Source organism: Rhinoderma darwinii, chromosome 5, assembly GCF_050947455.1.
Source record: "Rhinoderma darwinii isolate aRhiDar2 chromosome 5, aRhiDar2.hap1, whole genome shotgun sequence".
Taxonomy (NCBI): Eukaryota; Metazoa; Chordata; class Amphibia; order Anura; family Rhinodermatidae; genus Rhinoderma; species Rhinoderma darwinii.
Genome location: NC_134691.1, coordinates 307,455,805 through 307,473,542, shown reverse-complemented (window position 1 = coordinate 307,473,542; position 17,738 = coordinate 307,455,805). Strand labels below are relative to the sequence as shown.

Genomic DNA, 17,738 nt, shown 5'->3' with positions numbered 1-17,738 from the left:
ATTTTACATGACATAAAAACCAAATACCTACATATATTAGGTTTCTACACGACCGTAATAACCTGAAAATTTTATTTCACAGGTTACTTAGCGTGAAACGAGTACAGTATAAAAATGAAACGAAAAAACCAATGCTGAAAAATAAATTACACAATAATTTATTTCTTACCCCAAACTGCGCAGGAGAAATAAACAGTTTCTCCCACATAAAACAAGGTCTCATACAGCCACATCAATGAAAAAAGTTAGGGCGGCTGAAAGGCAGAGAGGCAAAAATGAAAAAGTTGAGCAGGCCATTAGGGCTTTTAGGTCCAGTGGCATAACTACCGCTGTAGCAGCCGTAGCGGCTGCTATGGGGCCCGTAGCATGAGGGGGCCCGTGCCGCCCGCCAGCACGGGCCCCCCTCTATGGCCGGAGGCTCCGCTAGTTGCTCCGGGAGTTGGGGCTGTATGGCGTTATATACAGGGGGGCTGTATGGCATTATCTACAGGGGGGGCTGTAAGGCATTATCTACAGGGGGCTTTGTATGGCGCTATCTACAGGGGGCTGTATGGTGCTATCTATAGGGGGTGCTGTGTGGCGGAATCTACAGGGTGGCTATATCTACAAGGGGGGGTTGTGTGATACCCAGGGGAGGGGGGGGCCCAGTCAAAAGTTTGCTATGGGGCCCAGTCTTTCCTAGTTACGCCACTGTTTAAGTCATTAAGGGGTTAATAGCCATTGACCTTAACTTGTCTAAGGCCAGGATCATACACAGTTTTGATGCAGTTTTTGGCTCAGTTTTTTTAGCCAAACACAGAAGTGGACACAAAGAAAAGAAGATGCATCGGTCTGTTCTTTATACCTTCCTTTCTTTTAGGATCCACTCATGTGTTTGGCTAAAAAAACAGAGCCAAAACTGCCACAAAAACGGCATCAATACTCTGTGTGTGAACCTGGCCTAAAGGTATACTTACAGATATTTGTGTGGTTCCTGACTTTTGAGCACACATTTACAGTATATTTCCATGTATGCATCAAAGATGGAATTACAAGAATAGAAATTACTTTATGATTAAATAAACTAACAAAAATACCATATGAGATTTGCTAATACCATTTACTTTCTTCTTTGCATTTGACCTTGTGATTCAGTATAATATTTTAAATTGCAGATTTATCTTTGTATTCAGAAATAAGATATAGAGGTCAGTAAATAATGCAGAAATTGAATCACTTAATAGGACTGAATTATGTAGACTAAGTATAAATCAAACAATCACATGCTATCAGAAAGTCAATTTAGAAAACGAAATCTAATCATCTGGAAAAAATGGTCTGGAGGAGGAAGTTAACCAATGATTTAGTGATTTTGGTGGGAGATAAAGCTAGCAATAGTGGAGAAACATCTTGGTTGTGCAGTTTATTAGGATGTAGTTATCAGGCTATGGGGTCAAGCTACTTCACTGAATAACCCCACTGTGTCGTTGTTCCTTGAAGAACTGCATTAAAGAGGCTCTGTCACCAGATTCTCAAATCCCTATCTCCTATTGCATGTGATCGGCGCTGCAATGTAGATAACAGTAAAGTTGTTTGTTGTTTTTTTAAAAAACGTTCATTTTTGGCCAAGTTATGAGCTATTTTATATATATGCAAATGAGCTTTGAAATGGACAACTGGGCGTTTTTTTTTCGTTATGTCCAACTGGGCGTGTATTGTGTATGACACTGACCAATCCGTGACCAGTCAGCGTCATACACTCCTCTCCATTCATTTACAAGCAGCACAGCGTTCTTACTAGAACGATGTGCAGCCACATACACAAGTGTCCTGATAATGAATACACATGAAATCCAGCCTGAACGTCATGTGTACTCATAATCCTGACACTTCTGACTCTTTTCTTTGAGATTGCAGCAAGTCACTCGTAATCTCGCGAGATTACGAGGTAAACGAGATTTTGTTTCTATTGCGAGTCAGAAGTGTCAGGATTCTCCATACACATGACGTCCAGGCTGGATGGTTATGTGTATTCATTATCAGGGCACTAGATTAACGTTAATCAAGTGTCCTGATAATGAATACACATGACCATCCAGCCTGGACGTCATGTGTATTGAGAATCCTGACACTTCTGACTCTTTTCTCTGAGATTTCCAGCAAGAGAAACTAAATCTCGTTTACCTCGTAATCTCGCGAGATTACGAGTGGCTTGCTGCAATCTCACAGAAAAGAGTCAGAAGTGTCAGGATTCTGAGTACACATGACGTCCAGGCTGGATTTCATGTGTATTCATTATCAGGACACTTGTGTATGTGGCTGCACATCGTTCTAGTAAGAACGCTGTGCTGCTTGTAAATGAATGAAGAGGAGTGTATGATGCTGACTGGTCACGGTTTGGTCAGCGTCATACACATAAACACGCCCAGTTAAAAACACAATACACGCCCAGTTGGACATAACGAAAAAAAACCGCCCAGTTGTCCATTTCAAAGCTCATTTGCATATATATATAAAATAGCTCATAACTTGGCCAAAAATGAACGTTTTTAAAAAAAAACAAACGTTACTGTTATCTACATTGCAGCGCCGATCAAATGCAATAGCAGATATGGATTTGAGAATCTGGTGACAGAGCCTCTTTAAGGTTAAGTGATAGGTTGCCTCTTAAAGATTACTGCCACTTTATATGGACATTTCAATAGATATGTGTCTAAATTTAGCAATTATTCGAGTTGAAATGAGCACATTGGAAAGCCATTTTTACATAAGAACTAAGTGCATTAAAGGGGTTTTCCCATGAGATACATTTATGATATATCCACAGGAGAAGTCATAAATATCAGATAGATGCAGGTCCCATCTCTGGGACTCGCACCGGTCTCCAGAACGGGGCCCCCTAAACCCCGTTCAGCCTCTCTGTGTTGCGGCTGAATGAGGTGAATTCCGACCATGAAAAATGTTATATGGTCGTGAGTTACATAAACAGCGAAGCTCGCTGAGCTACGCTGTTTCCGTAAGTCCCATAGAACTGAATGGACGTTACGTAAACAGCGTAGCTCGCATGCTAAGCTGCTTCCGTAACTGCCATTCACTACTATGAGAGTTACGGAAACAGCGTAGCTTGGCGAGCTAGGCTATTTACATAACTCAAGACCTTATAACCTTTTTCACGGTCGGAATTCACCTCATTCAGCCGCAACAGAGAGCGGCTGAATGGGGTTTAGGGGGTCCCGTTCTTGAGATAGGTGTGGGTCCCACAGGTGGGACCCGCATATATCTGACATTTATGATATATCCTGTGGATATATCATAAATGTATCTCATGGGAAAACCCCTTTAATTCCAGTACACGTTAATGGGTTGTTTGCAATCTGGCTGATACTCTGATGCTACAGCATCTTTTGTCCAGTCTTATAGGAACTGTATACAGAAGTCCCATTAGCCAATGAACTGCTGCATTTCCCCTATATATTGTAGCCCATGTTCAGATTAAGTAGATTGTAGGCCCTGTGCAGTACCCCAAACTTGGGCCCCCCTTCTTTACCGCCGCTCTGCCACGCTGTGTCTATAGTCAACACCACCTTTCTGTGTGAGCATTGACAAATTAATGTTACGATCCCGCTTGTCAAAGGGCTGTGTCCCTACATACTGACAGTCTCCAACCATGACAGCATCACACTGTATAGAGACACATCCTCCTGACAATGGGAATGGTAACACCCATTTGTCTATTAGTCCTGGGCTACACAAAGACTTTTTGTGGAATACAAGGATGTCCTATAACAGAAGTGTCAGGAGAGGTGACGGGTCCTATATAAATCCAGTGACTCACCGGTGACATCTTCTCTGATGGGAGTCGCTCACTTTTCTTTTCTTTTCTTCTCCATTTGATGCAGACTGTGTCAACTTCTCCTGATGACTGTAGAGTTTCCAGACGAGACCTCTTTGCTCCTTGCTTTTGCAGCAATTTCCAGCCTCTATAGAAACACAAAAATTGAGACACCAAACCCCCCAAAATTGTTCCATACCCCAGATCCGTTCTCTGAGCAAATTCGGAACCCAGACCAGACCCTAAAATACATACAGACCCCAGACCTTCTAAACTATTGCAGTCCCCAGACTAGCCCACCCTAAACACTCCTAAATACAGACCGTAGACCACCTAAACTAATACAGACACCAGACACCTAAATACAGACCCCAGACCAGACCCACTAAATACAGACCCCTAAACTAACAGACCCTAAATTCAGACCCCTAAACTAATACAGACCCCCTAAATACGGACCCCAGACAAGACCCCAAAAACCCCTAAATACAGACCCCAGACCCCATAAATACAGACCCCAGACCCTCTAAACTAATACAGACTCCCTAAATACAGACCCTAGACCAGACCCCCTAAAAACAGACCCCAGACCCCATTAAACTAATCCATCCTCCTTATACTTACATAGCAGCTCCCAGCCATCTCTATGGAGTCTTGTGCTGTACTAGGACCAGCCTACATGGTCATGTGACCTGCAGGTCTCTCAACAGCAACAAGGACTTCAAACATAAGGTCATATGACCTTATGTCTGCAGGTTTTTTTGCAGGACATACACAATGCAGGTGTCTTGCGTATTTTGCCGCAAATTCGTAGCAAAGAACGCAACAAAAACGCAATGTACTTTGGATGGCCATGGCCCCCCGGGGAACTTTGGGCCCCGGGCGGCTGCCCCGAACGCCCCTATGATGATCCGCCACTGCCCAGGATACCAATATGATGCCCTAGTAATACTTAGTGTGATCTTGATTCATGTCATGTCTACTCATTAATAACTAGACCTGTCTTGACCTTCTTTTGCTGTCTAGCGGTCTTGACCTGTGCCCATCTATCCATGAGTGATCAAACTTTTCTTGATACAGTTTAAAACATCCTAATGTTGCTATATGCATCTGCATGTACAATGGAGTTGGTAGTACAGTCAGCTCAAATAGCCTTTTAATGTCCCACTGCTAGCGCCAGACTGTCCAGTAAATAAGAATTATGTGCCAAAGCCACATGACATAATGCTCTGGGAGCAATTTGCATCCTGGTATTGGCATTGGGCATCGCTGTAGGTAATAGGCATCAACACATGACTTGAGACGGGAAGGGAGATTACTTTCTGGCAAAGTGCATTTGGCTGTATGTATCAATAAGGAGATTTTCATATTGATGTAACATTCACCATCAATGAAAAAGTTAATATGGATAATGTATACAAGGTGAATGCTGTAGAATGTCTTCAAAAAGAAATACAAATAACTGAGGTTGGTGATCTTACAACCTTCCACAAATATATGAAATAATTAATACTAATGACCAGATGAATATTATTAATGTGTATTTAAAATCAGTTCTGATGAACATAAAGGGAGTTGGTCATTATATACACCATTCAACCATAACAATAAACCAACCTACCTAATATTGTGTAGGTCAACCTTGTGCGGCCAAAACTGCTCTGACCCATCGAGGCATGAAATCCACAAGATCACTGAAGATGTTTTATGGTATCTGGTACCAAAATATTAGCAAAAGATCCTTTAACTGCTGTAAGTTGTGAGGTCTCAATGGATTTTTTTCAAGCACATCCCACAAATTCTCTTTATGATTGAGATTTGGGAAATTTTGAGTCCAAGCCAACACCATGGACTCTTTGTCATGTTCCTCAAACTATTCCTGAACAATTTCGCCCTTTGGCAGGGTGTATTATCCTGCTATAAGAGGTCACTATTATTAGGGAATACCATTGCCATGAAGGGGTGTATTTGGTCTGCAACAATGTTTAGGTAGGTGGTTTGTGCTTTCCACATGAAATCCAGGACCCAAGGTTTCCCAGCAGAACATTGCCCAGAGTATCACACTGCCTCCGCCGGCTTGTCTTCTTCCCATAGTGAATCCTGGCACCATCTCTTCCCCAGGTAAGCGATGCACAGGAAACGCCATCCAAATGATATAAAAGAAAACGTGATTCATCAGATCCTGTCACCTTCTTTAACTACTCCATGACCAGCCTGCGGCTACGCAGCTGCAAATGCAGTAAGCTGTGATGCATTGTGTGTTCTGACACTTTTCTATTGTATCCAGCATTAATTTTTTTCAGCTATTTTTGCTATAGTAGCTCTACTTTAGGATCGGACCAGATAGACAAGAGTTTTCTCCCCACGTGCATCATTGGTCGTTCATGACTCGGTTCACTTGTTGTCCATCTTTGGGCCAATTTTGGTAGGTACTAACCACCGCATACTGGGAACACCCCACAAGACCTGACATTTTTGAGATGCTCTGACCCAGTAGTCTAGCCATCACAATTTGGCCCTTGTCGAAGTCGCTCTGATCCTTTCACTTATAACATCAATCATAAAAAGTACATGCAAAAAAAACCTTATGCAATATAATTTGTTTAATATACTCAGCACAGCACCACCCAGTCTCACAAATCACATCATTAGTGTTTCCAGTCTGCAAAAGACAGAAGCTGCAAAATTTATGTAAGAAAGACACTTTCAGAGACTAACACTTAATGGCCGGACATACCTTATCCAAATTTGGTGCCTATATATCTTGGGCATAAGTACAATATTTTTATTAGGTCATAAATAAAATTACAAATTAGTCTAAACACTCCACATATTTTACTAGATTTTAGTCCAAATAATTGAAAAGAGTATTCATAAGAATAAAATTAGCTGTAAGGCCCTGTTCACACGGAGCTTTCTGACACGTTTTTTTGATGCGGAAACCGTCTGCAAAAAACTCTGTGTGAACTCAGCCTAATGTAGCCGGCCTCCATACTGCCAGTGCATGTAAAATGAGTGGATTGTCAGAACTACTGTTATCAACAACAAAAACAAAATCTGTAAATGGGAAATTTTTGTTAAAGCAGTTATATTTATAATTGCCCCACAATAATGCAGTCATATAGCGTGAACATGGTAATGAAGTGGAACTAAGGACCAAATAACCGCTTATTCCTGTACTTATAGAGGACCTTACAATGTTCCTGTCACTAAATTATGGTTATTTTGTGGTTCTCAGCCAGTATACACGAGGATATCCAATCTACCCTGTTGATTATTCCCTTTTAATGCACAAAACATTAGTATATTATTATATGCATTTTACTGGTTTGGGTGTAACATATTTCTTTGGTGGATTTTTACATTGCAAAATGTTTTCAGATTATAAAAATGACTGTTCTGAGTAGCAATACAAACCAACAGGGTAGGACCGGCCCAACAAAGCACCAAAGAATTGTGCACTGGGCCAAGCCTCACACAAACAACGAGCCCCAAAGTATAACTTACTAGACCTTTTTGATGATATGTCCCGCGTGTGTGCAATGATAGCACCGAAGATTATGATGCAATTTAAAGTGGATGTGGACATGTTCTTTATAGATAAAAGGTGGGCCCTCAGAATAATTTCTTCTGATGGGCCGAAGACCCCTCAGTCTCTCCCCTCCTTACTCCTTTCCATAAGCTCTATAAGAGATTACTTTAACAGCTAACAGTATCAAGGATTGACTGTTTCAGCAAATGATTGATAATGTTGTTATAGTTCTGGATGTATTTAACTTTTCTTATGCTCCAGCGTCACTGGGCTACCCTCGGTTAAGATCCATTAAATTTACTCAGACAGCCACCGCAGTACAGTAAATATTATCATTGTTTTCCAGTTATTGTCTAGTTCTCAGTGTCCAGTCAATAGCACAGGGGTACTCCACAATTTTTAGTAAAGGTCCATTTACCTGGGCCTGCCAACAGGTGAAGGTCCGAGCTTAGTACCAACGGTTTGCCCAGGGATCCTGTCCCAACGTCTTATAGGCTGCAGGTCTAAAATCACCTGTAGCCTGGTGAATGGTGGAGCAGGGAGCTTATAGGTCCTTGCTCCAATTGTATCGGCGACCTGGTACATTTTTAATTGGTTTCCGTGCTACTGGCGCATATCAGAAAACTATACTCCTCTGCTGATTGTAAGCTTTTTATCAAGGTCTAAAGGCAGGAGGATGCAAATAGCAAGAGTATTCAAGTAAGATTCTGGTTCAGTACACATATAAACAGCAATAGATAAAAACGTGGGGCAGAGACGTAGTCAGAAAACAGTCTAAGCATGGTTCACAGATAAATGGCAATAGGTATTTACGTGAAACAGAGAGGTGGTCAGGAATCAGTCTAAGTTTGGTACACAAACGGCAATTTGTAATAATGTGAGGCAGAAAGGAACTAGACTATAAGTAGGAAGCTCAATAGTTTGTCAAGGAGGTACTGGCAAACTCCAGGCTTATATAGGAGTCACCATGGTGAAACCAATTAGGCAATCCAGGCAAAACTTCCTGAATACAGATCAGACCCCCTAAATACAGTCCCCAAACCAGACCCCCTAAATACAGTCCCCAAACCAGACCCCCTAAATACAGACCACTTAAATCCATCCTCTTATACTTACATAGCAGCTCACCTCAATCTTCTCTTTTGTGTCTTGCTGCTGCTCATGGACCTGTGGTCATGTGACCAGCAGGTCTCTAAACAGTAGTAAGAACTTCAGAGATGAGGTCATGTGACCTTATGTCTAAAGGTCCTTTTGCAGGGCATATACAAAATCGCTGCAAAAATGCGACAAAACTACATTGTACTTTGGCCAGCCTCGGGCCCCCGGGTGGCCGCCCAAAACGCCCTATGATGATCCGCCATTGATCCACATGATATGACATAAATGTCAGATAGAAGTGGGTCCCACCTCTGGGACCTGCACCTATCTCTAGAACGGGGCCCCTAAACCCCATTCTACTGCTCTGTGTTGTGGCTGAAGCGTGTGATTTCCAACCATGAATTATGGAAATATAGAACCCATAGAACTGAATGGTAGTTACGGAAACAGCCTAGCTCACATGCTACGCTACTTCTGTAACTGCCATTCACTACTATGGGACTTACAGAAACAGCGTAGCTCAGCATAGCTACGCTATTTCCGTAATTCAGAGTCGGAAATCACACGCTTCAGCCAAAACACAGAGCAGTAGAAAGGGGTTTAGGGGTCCCGTTCTAGAGATAGGTGTGGGTCCCAGTGGTGGGACTCACATCTATCTGACATTTATGACATATTCTGTGGATATGTTCTAAATATCTCTGATGAGAAAACCCCTAGTCTATGAGAAGATCTCACAGGCCGCTCACCTAAAACTTTGTGTTTCTCCATTGATCTCTATCTTAGAAATTAATGCTGGAAAGGGAGAACAGTGAAGCTGTCAACTGACAAGTATTCCATTCCTTGCGATCAGCACTGAGTGCTTTGGGTATATTTGTCACATTAGGGTGGAACTTCTAGGTGCTATATGCCACTGCTTTTCTTGCCTTTGGTTTGTCCAGGCTGTTATTGTATTGTCAAATGCATCAGTAATTAATTTATCAAAAAAGTTTTCCTATCACACATAGCAAAGTATGGTTAAAAAAAAAGACATGGCCATCAAGTTCAACCAGGAGATAGATGAAGGTAAGGGGTAGGGCAAAAATAACCCCATAAGGCGTAAGATCCCAAGTAGCAATCAAATTGGATCAATGTTTGAACAATTCTATACATTTACATAAGCGTTGATGTTACTTTGTTCTAAGAAAACATATAACCCTATCTTGAAACCAACTGTTTCTGCTCCCGAAGTAGATGGAGGAAGTGCCCCCTTGTCTGTTGAGGATATTTTGCATGAATCAGCTTTTCACCATATTTTTTAAACATGCTATAACCTAAAAAAATGTTTTACATTTTTGTATGGACAGGGGTGAATCAACTTACCAATATTACTCTATTTCCAATTTTGCCTCTGACGCCCATTCTGTCCGCAGTTCACGTGATCTGAAGAGTGCTGCGTTTCATGCTTCGCATGACATCCCTTCTGTTAATCACATGGATGGGATCCACTGCAGAATCCCAAGCTCCCTCCAATGGAACTTCATTGCCATCCAAATGATGCACATGACATCTGAATCCCATTCAGACAACAGAGGTTTGCCTGTATGTTTGATGTGTGCAAGCGCAATGCAGGACGTTCTATAACAGCACCCATGGTTCCTATACCATCAGCACTGCGAACTGTCACGTGGGGAAGGGGCTGACATATTGTGAAAATTACCTACGAAGGAGACGTCCGACACTACACTACATTCTGTAGTGCTAAAGAAAAACTTTCAGCAGTAAAGTGGGGCAACCCACCCCCTTGAACCACGAAGTGCCAGGGAGCGCATTGTAGCAATAATATTATATATTTTACTGTATGTGTTATTATTATTATTTTGTGTTATTACTTAGTACTTTGAGTGTACACGGGTGAACATGAATACCCAATATAAGTTTTAGGCGTTTAAGATAATAAGGCTATATTGATATGTATTTGTTAATGAGCTAGATTTCATCAAGTATACAAAGATAAGGAGGAAAGAGAAAAAAAGGTCTGAAAGATATATTATAAGGACATTGACCCACAGTTATTATGCATTTTACATTAAGTTTTGGTGTAAACTGTGCCAAAATTGGCGTAAATGGTGACAATCAACAAATTTGCGATTTCGTCTCCAAAGAGACGTTGTTTAGACCGCATTTATTAAGAAAATAGCGCATATTTTGGCAAGACAGTCCAAAATGTACCTTTTAATGAATTTGCCACAAATAACTCCAACTTCTTCCTTTAGGCTGGAATTACACATGCGGTTTTCATGGCAGTTTTTGATGCAGTATTTTTTCAGCCAAACACAGGAATGGATACAAAAGAGAGAAGTATCAGTCTTTCTTTTATACTTGTTTTGGAATCCATTCTTGGCTTTGGCACAAAAAACTGCCACAAAAATGTACACAAAAACGGCATGTGCGTGTCCAGCCCTACTTAGTAAATGTGGGCCATTAGGTTTTTATCTTTTAATAACAGAATGTAGAGCTTCACTTTTTGAACCTTTGCAGGATAGTCCTGAATAAGAAAGTTCCCCTCCGACTGCTGGGTTCCCTCAGCATGACACGCCTCACACAATGTACTGACGCTGGGCAGAGTCAGGACGTTGCATGTGATGCAGCACTGATGACGTTTAAGTTGTGCTGGAGTGATGAGGGAGCCGGAGGAAAAAAGAAGAGGTGCAGGAAGGTAAGTATGTGTTTTTTTTTTTCATTTGATGCGCGATGTGGGGGGATTGGATGGCGCATGGCCGCGGTGATTGCACCACAATTGAGGCACTTGACCAGATTTGTTAATATCCTTTAGTTGTTTACTCCAACTTTTCATTCTATTAAACGCAGTCTTAAAAAAGATTGCCACCACAGAGGCAGATTTACTAGTACTGTCTATGTATTAGACAATGTAAACTTAGGCAAAGCAATCAGAAAATGCGCCTAATTGATCAAACTTGTGCATGCTATATGATAAATTTGGCGCATCTAGCTAGACATGCTAGACACTTTTCTCTTCCTTATACCACCTGTAAGTTGGCTTCGTTTATACTAGGTTTTTGTGCCAAATTTTTGCCCCATTTTTAACGCACTGTCACATTGTAGGCCATTATCTACATGCCAGTAGTAATTTTAGCTACTGATAGACAATCGATAATATAAATAAACAAGTAACAACATGTAGATAATATGGAGCCAGTACAGGCAACTCATTACTGTGTTTACTTTCCAAATGCCTTTCAAGACTGAAAGTGAAAATGTATTTATGACTTGTTACCTTATTTTCAATAAACAATAATGTTACTGGAGTAACTGTGAATAACACAGCGTCTGGAAGAGTCAGGCAGCCACAATCATGGAGAGGGAAGAATGGGAAAGGTTGACTCATTCACTGCTATATTTGGAATACAACAAATTTTGGAATGGACTGCTAAAGCCACCGCTAAAATGGAACTAATATACATGACTGTTTATAAATGAAAGGCACCACTTAAGATAAACACACAATTTACCTTGCATGATACAGCTAGTTAGACAATTACCAGTTACGAGTTATAATACTCTTACTGACCCGGTGACTGACATACTCGCTTTATGAAGGTCATTGAAGTTATTTGACCAGAAATCCAAACTGTAGATTAAGTTACCATACACATGTGGGTTTCAAAACTGTCACAGGTCCCTTTGACAGACACTTCTTCTTGTCCGCACACAGTAGCGATAAGCAAGTTCATCAGTTTGAGACGATTTATATACCGCAGTGGTGTACATAACAAAACTCAAAATGGTCCTCCTACTATACAGCCGAGTTTTGCCTCCCAAGGCAGAAGGGCCGGAAGTCTGTTACCCCCTCTACATCCTTTCTAAGACCCCCTTGCTTACTAACAATGCAGTACCTCTGGAGATGTGAACCCTGCACAGGTTCTCACAACCGTGCAGCAAAGGGGATAAGACCAAGTAATGTTAGGCAACCTCCCTCTAAAGGCCCTATAGCAGTTGCATGGTCTACCTATATGGTACGTATGCCTTTACTATGGAACTGTGTAAAAAGGAGGCGAAAACTTGAACCAAACTTCCAAACTTTTAACGCTTTTCTTATCTCTACATTCTAACAGTCATTAAAATTGAGTCATATGCACTTAAAATAAACAATACAATGCATTGTATGGTTACAATTTCCGTGTGTGTTTTTCTATGGTTAATCAGGCAGAAAATATTATTTCCCATAGGTTATATTTTAATAGGGATTGGGTTGCCACCTATCTGTGAATTCATGGACAGTCCGTAAAAATTGGAGCCCCTGTAGTACAAAATAATTGGGTGAAATGTGTGATGTTTTGTTTTTTTCTTGCAGCTGCAGGAGCTTGCACAGTTTATTGTGATAGCAATGATCACTTTACAGATAGTGTAGCTAATGTGTTTAGTATTCTGAGTTATAGACATATGATTTATGGTTCATCTTTTGGCTTATCCAGTTTGTCAGTAAAAAATGTCTCTATTTTTTGGCTATGTTTTTCAGAAAATACACCAAAAAAGGGGGTTAGTAACTACGAACAGGGAGGAAATGAAGGGCGCCTGCACATCCATATACTGTTCAATGTTATTTTGGTCTGATGTTCTAAAACACATTTTTTTTTCTGAGAATATTTACAGGGACAAAATGCAGAAAATTTACTTAAGGAAGGTGTTATAGGAGTGTAGTTAAGAAAGCTTATTTTCAAATATCCGAAAAGGTGATAGTGTCCCCCATTTAAGACCATCATTTATAAGCCAGAGTGAAGAGAAACTACCAAGAACATTGAGTGCTCTGAGGAAACTATCTCATCCGTATATTATAGTACATGTACAGACTTGATTTTAATGGGCACTGTGTAATGCTTAATTTTCCCAGTGGTGGTGCTGCAGGGAGATTTAACACTTGCTTTCAGGTTCCCCTATAGATTACAGCTGATCGCTGAGGGACCCTTGTAACTTGGGGTACGGGAGTGATTCCCCTTTAAAAGAAGTCAATCGCAGACCAAAATTCAAACAGTTCAACTTTACTGAACATGACTGTAAATACTGTCGCACACAAAGCGTTATGGTTACTTGTTAAATACTTTGTCTTGTGTTATATTGTGTTATAATATAAATGTTATTCAATAGAACTAAAGATACATTATGCTGAGGAGGACAGTTAAGTAAAACTATATCAGCTATTTCAGTACCGGGAATGCATGAGTAATGACAGTAGGACATACACTGATGCCAATGATCAGGGGCATAACTAGGAAAGACTGGGCCCCATAGCAAATTTTTGACTGGGGCCCCCCTCCCCTGGGTGTCACACAACCCCCCCTTGTAGATAGTGCCTTTTTTACAGCCCCCTCTGTAGATAACGCCATACAGCCCCCCCTGTAGATAACGCCATACAGCCCCCCTGTAGATAACGCCATACAGCCCCCCTGTAGATAACTCCATACAGCCCCCTCTGTAGATAACGTGATTGCTGGCAGCGATAGGGAGAACAGGGGACCGAAAGTCCCCCCAAGTTCTCCATGACTAACCTCTGACTTCCGGAGTCTGTGCAGCTCAATAAAAATGAAAGGAGCGCTGGTCACGCATGAGCACAAGCGCGACCGGCGCTCCATTCATTTCCACAGAGCTGCCGACACAGACCCCGGAAGTCCGAAGTTTGTGATGGAGAACTTCAGGGGACTTTCAGTCCCCCGTTCTCCCTATCGCTGCCAGCGATCACACATGTATCCCCTATCCTGTGGATAGGGGATACATGTCTATTGTTTAATGGCAGAGCGGGGAGATACCTCCCTGCTCTGCCGTAGTGTTCAGTGGCGTTGCGCTGTAGCAGCCATAGCAGCTGCTAGCGGAGCCTCTGGCCATGGTGGGGGCCCGTGCCGGCGGGCAACACGGGCCCCCTCATGCCGCGGGCCCCGTAGCAGCCGCTTTGGCTGCTACGGCGGTAGTTACGCCACTGCCAATGATGAAGATGTGCACCGAGGGTAAAGCAAGATGGAGACGACAAGTGTCCCATACAATGACTATGTAAGAAGATATCTTTATTCTGTATTACAATCTAAACAGGGGCGTAACTAGGAAATACTGGTCAGCATAGCAAACTCTTGACTGGGACCCCCTCCCAAGGTACCACAAGCAGCCCCCCTTATAGATAGTGCCCCCTGTAGAATGTGCCATACAGCCCCCTGTAGACAGTGCTATACAGCCCCACCTATAGACAGTGTCACACCCCACTTGTAGATAGCGCCCCCACCTGCCCCTTGTAGATAGTGGCATACAGCCTCCTGTAGATATCGCAATAAAGCCCCCCTGTATATAGAACTATACAGTTCCCACTGTATATAGTGGCACACAGCCCCCTCCCTTGTATATAGTGCCACACAGCCCCCTTAGTAGATAGTGCCGCACAACCCCCCTCAGTAGATAGTGACACAGACCACTGTAAATAGAGCCACAGTGCTCCCCCTTGTAAATAGTGCCATACAGACCCCCTAGTAGATAGTGCAACACTGCCCCCTTAGTAGTGCCCTATAGCCCCTTGTATATAGTGCCACACAGCTCCCCCATATGTATAGTGCCACACAGCTCCCCTTGTGTATAGTGCAACACAGCTCCGCCTTGTGTATAGTGCTACACAGCTCCCCCTTGTGTATAGTGTCACACAGCCCCCCCTTGTGTATAGTGTCACACAGTCCCCCCATTGTATATAGTGCCACAAGGCAATGACGCATCCCAGAAAGTTGTATCAGCCAGGGGGATGTCAATCAAACATGGAAAGGTGGGTTTGGAGGCAGGACTATGTGACTCTTCAGGATAGTGGCACTGCCCCATGACCCTTTAATGAGTATTTAGCATATATTGTGCAGTGCACCATTTTAAAAGTGGATATATTGTGCAGTGCACCATTTTAAAAGTGGATTTTAAAGATTTTGCTGTATCTGAAAAAAATATTCATTTGGAAATATTGTCAGGTCATGTATTACCGCAGGGTGGCAGTTCAAGGAGTTAAAACTACCAGACAGGTTCCCATGAAATATACAATGAACTGAAAACAATTCCATCTGCCCTGCAATTTTGTTATTATAAATATATCCTGTATAATTACAGCTCCAGAACCAAGCTCTGACATATATACAGTACCACAACCAAGCTCAGTACATATATACAACACCAGAACCCAGCTCAGTACATAAATACAGCATCAGAACCAAGATCAGTACATATATACAGCATCAGAACAAAGATCAGTACTTAAATACAGCATCAGAACCAAGATCGGTACATATATACAGCCCCAGAACCAAGCTCACTACATATATAGAACACCAGAACCAAGCTCAGTACATATATACAACACCAGAACAAATACAGCTCAATTTAGTGCAACCCCTGCCATATAGGTTTGTACGGCGTAAAACTACAGCTCCCAGCATGGACCGAACAATGGTAAGGATATGCTGGGAGATGCTGTTTCACCCAAAATAAAATCATACCACCCATCATCTCGCTGCAGATCATACAGTGACTACAGTGCTGATTAGAGGCAGATTAAACATTTACATTAAGTAACTCAACGGTGACGTCTCAGATTCTAGTTCTTTTCTTCTCCCTCCGGTCCAGACCTCTATGATATGTTTCTCCTGGCCACGACCCATTTCTGCAGTTTTCCGCTCAGATGTCTTCAGCTTCTCACTTTTAAAAGATTTCTACACCTATAAATGAAGTTAAAATTCTCAACACCACCCACTAAATATAATAAAATGCCATACACTGCACCTCTAACTATAAAAGTGCCAAACACTGTGTCCCTGATTATAATAATACCAGACACTGTGTCCCACACACACACACACACACACACACACACACCGTGCCCCCTGTAGATAGTGCCCCCATAGCCCCCTGTAGATAGTGACCCCCATAGAGCCTCTGTAGATAGTGCCCTACATAGAAGCCCCTGTAGATAGTGTCCCACATACAGCCCTCTGTAGATAGTGCCCACATATGGACTCCAGAGCTGCAAGGCAATAGTTCTAACCACTGAGCCACCGTGCTGCCCTACATATAACTTCCCGTATAGATAGTGCTCCACGTATAGCCCACCTCTGTAGATACTACCTCACATATAGCTCCCCCTGTATATAGTGCCCCACATATAGCCCACCCCTGTAGACAGTGCCGTACATATAGCCCCCCTGTAGCTAGTGCCCCACAGTTAACCCACCCCTGTATATAGTCTCCCACATATAGCCCACCCCTATAGGTAGTGCCCTACAAATAGCTCCCCTATAGATAGTGCTTTACATATAGCCCACTCCTGTATATAGTGTCCCACATATATCTCCCCCTGTATATAGTGCCCCATATCCCCACATATAGACCCCATGTAGATAGTGCCCCACATCCCTAAATATAGACCACCCTGTATATATTGCCCCACATCCCCACATATAGACCTCACCTGTATATAGTGGCCCACATCCCCACATATAGAACCCCCCTGTATATAGTGGCCCACATCCCCACATATATACCCCCCTGTATATATTGCCCCCCTGTAGATAGAGGCCCCACTGTAGATAACACCACTCAGTTTTAGTAGAAAAAAGAATTAAAAATTACATACTCACCCTGATCCCGTTCCCGCGCTGTCCGGTGGCAATGCAGATCTGCTCTCTTCTGAGCAGTTCTGCTGGAGCTGAACAAGCATTGCATCATTCAAAGGTGCCGATTGGCAGGGCAGAATGACTTGCCCCGTCAATCAGCGCCTTTCAAGCACGGAAGCTGCGCAATGACGTCATCACGCCAATAGCGTCTTTGAAAGGTGCTGATTGGCGGGGCAAGACATTGCCCCGCTAATCAGCGTCATTGTAAGTCACTGAATGGTGGCGCACTGAACGTGCCTGGCTATCCAGCGCTGATGCATGTATTTGTACCTGCGTGCTATAGACGCAGGTACAAATACTGCAAGAGTGTATGACTCTTGTTGGCATCGGGGCCCCCTCCTGTGCTAGCGACGCCCCCCGGCATGAGAGGGCCTGTGTCGCCCGGCCCATACATGTTAGAGGCTTGGCGGTTCGAGCCCCGTAGTAGCGTCGCTACCGCTGTAGCAACCATAACGGCTGCTAGCGGCCCCACCGGGCATATGGGGGGGGGGCGTGTCGGCTGGCGGCACGGGCCCCCTCAAGCTGCGGGCCCCGTAGAGGCCGCTACGGCTGCTACTCTGGTAGTTACGCCACTGAATCTAAACTATATTACAATATGCATTTGTCTATGTATGTATCT

General features: G+C 42.8%; 1 protein-coding gene across 1 annotated transcript in view; it reads left to right on the top strand.

Annotated features, from left to right (window-relative positions):
• Positions 1–17,738, top strand: part of VIPR2 (vasoactive intestinal peptide receptor 2) — a 103,378-nt gene that overhangs the window by 35,201 nt on the left and 50,439 nt on the right. The window lies entirely within an intron of this gene.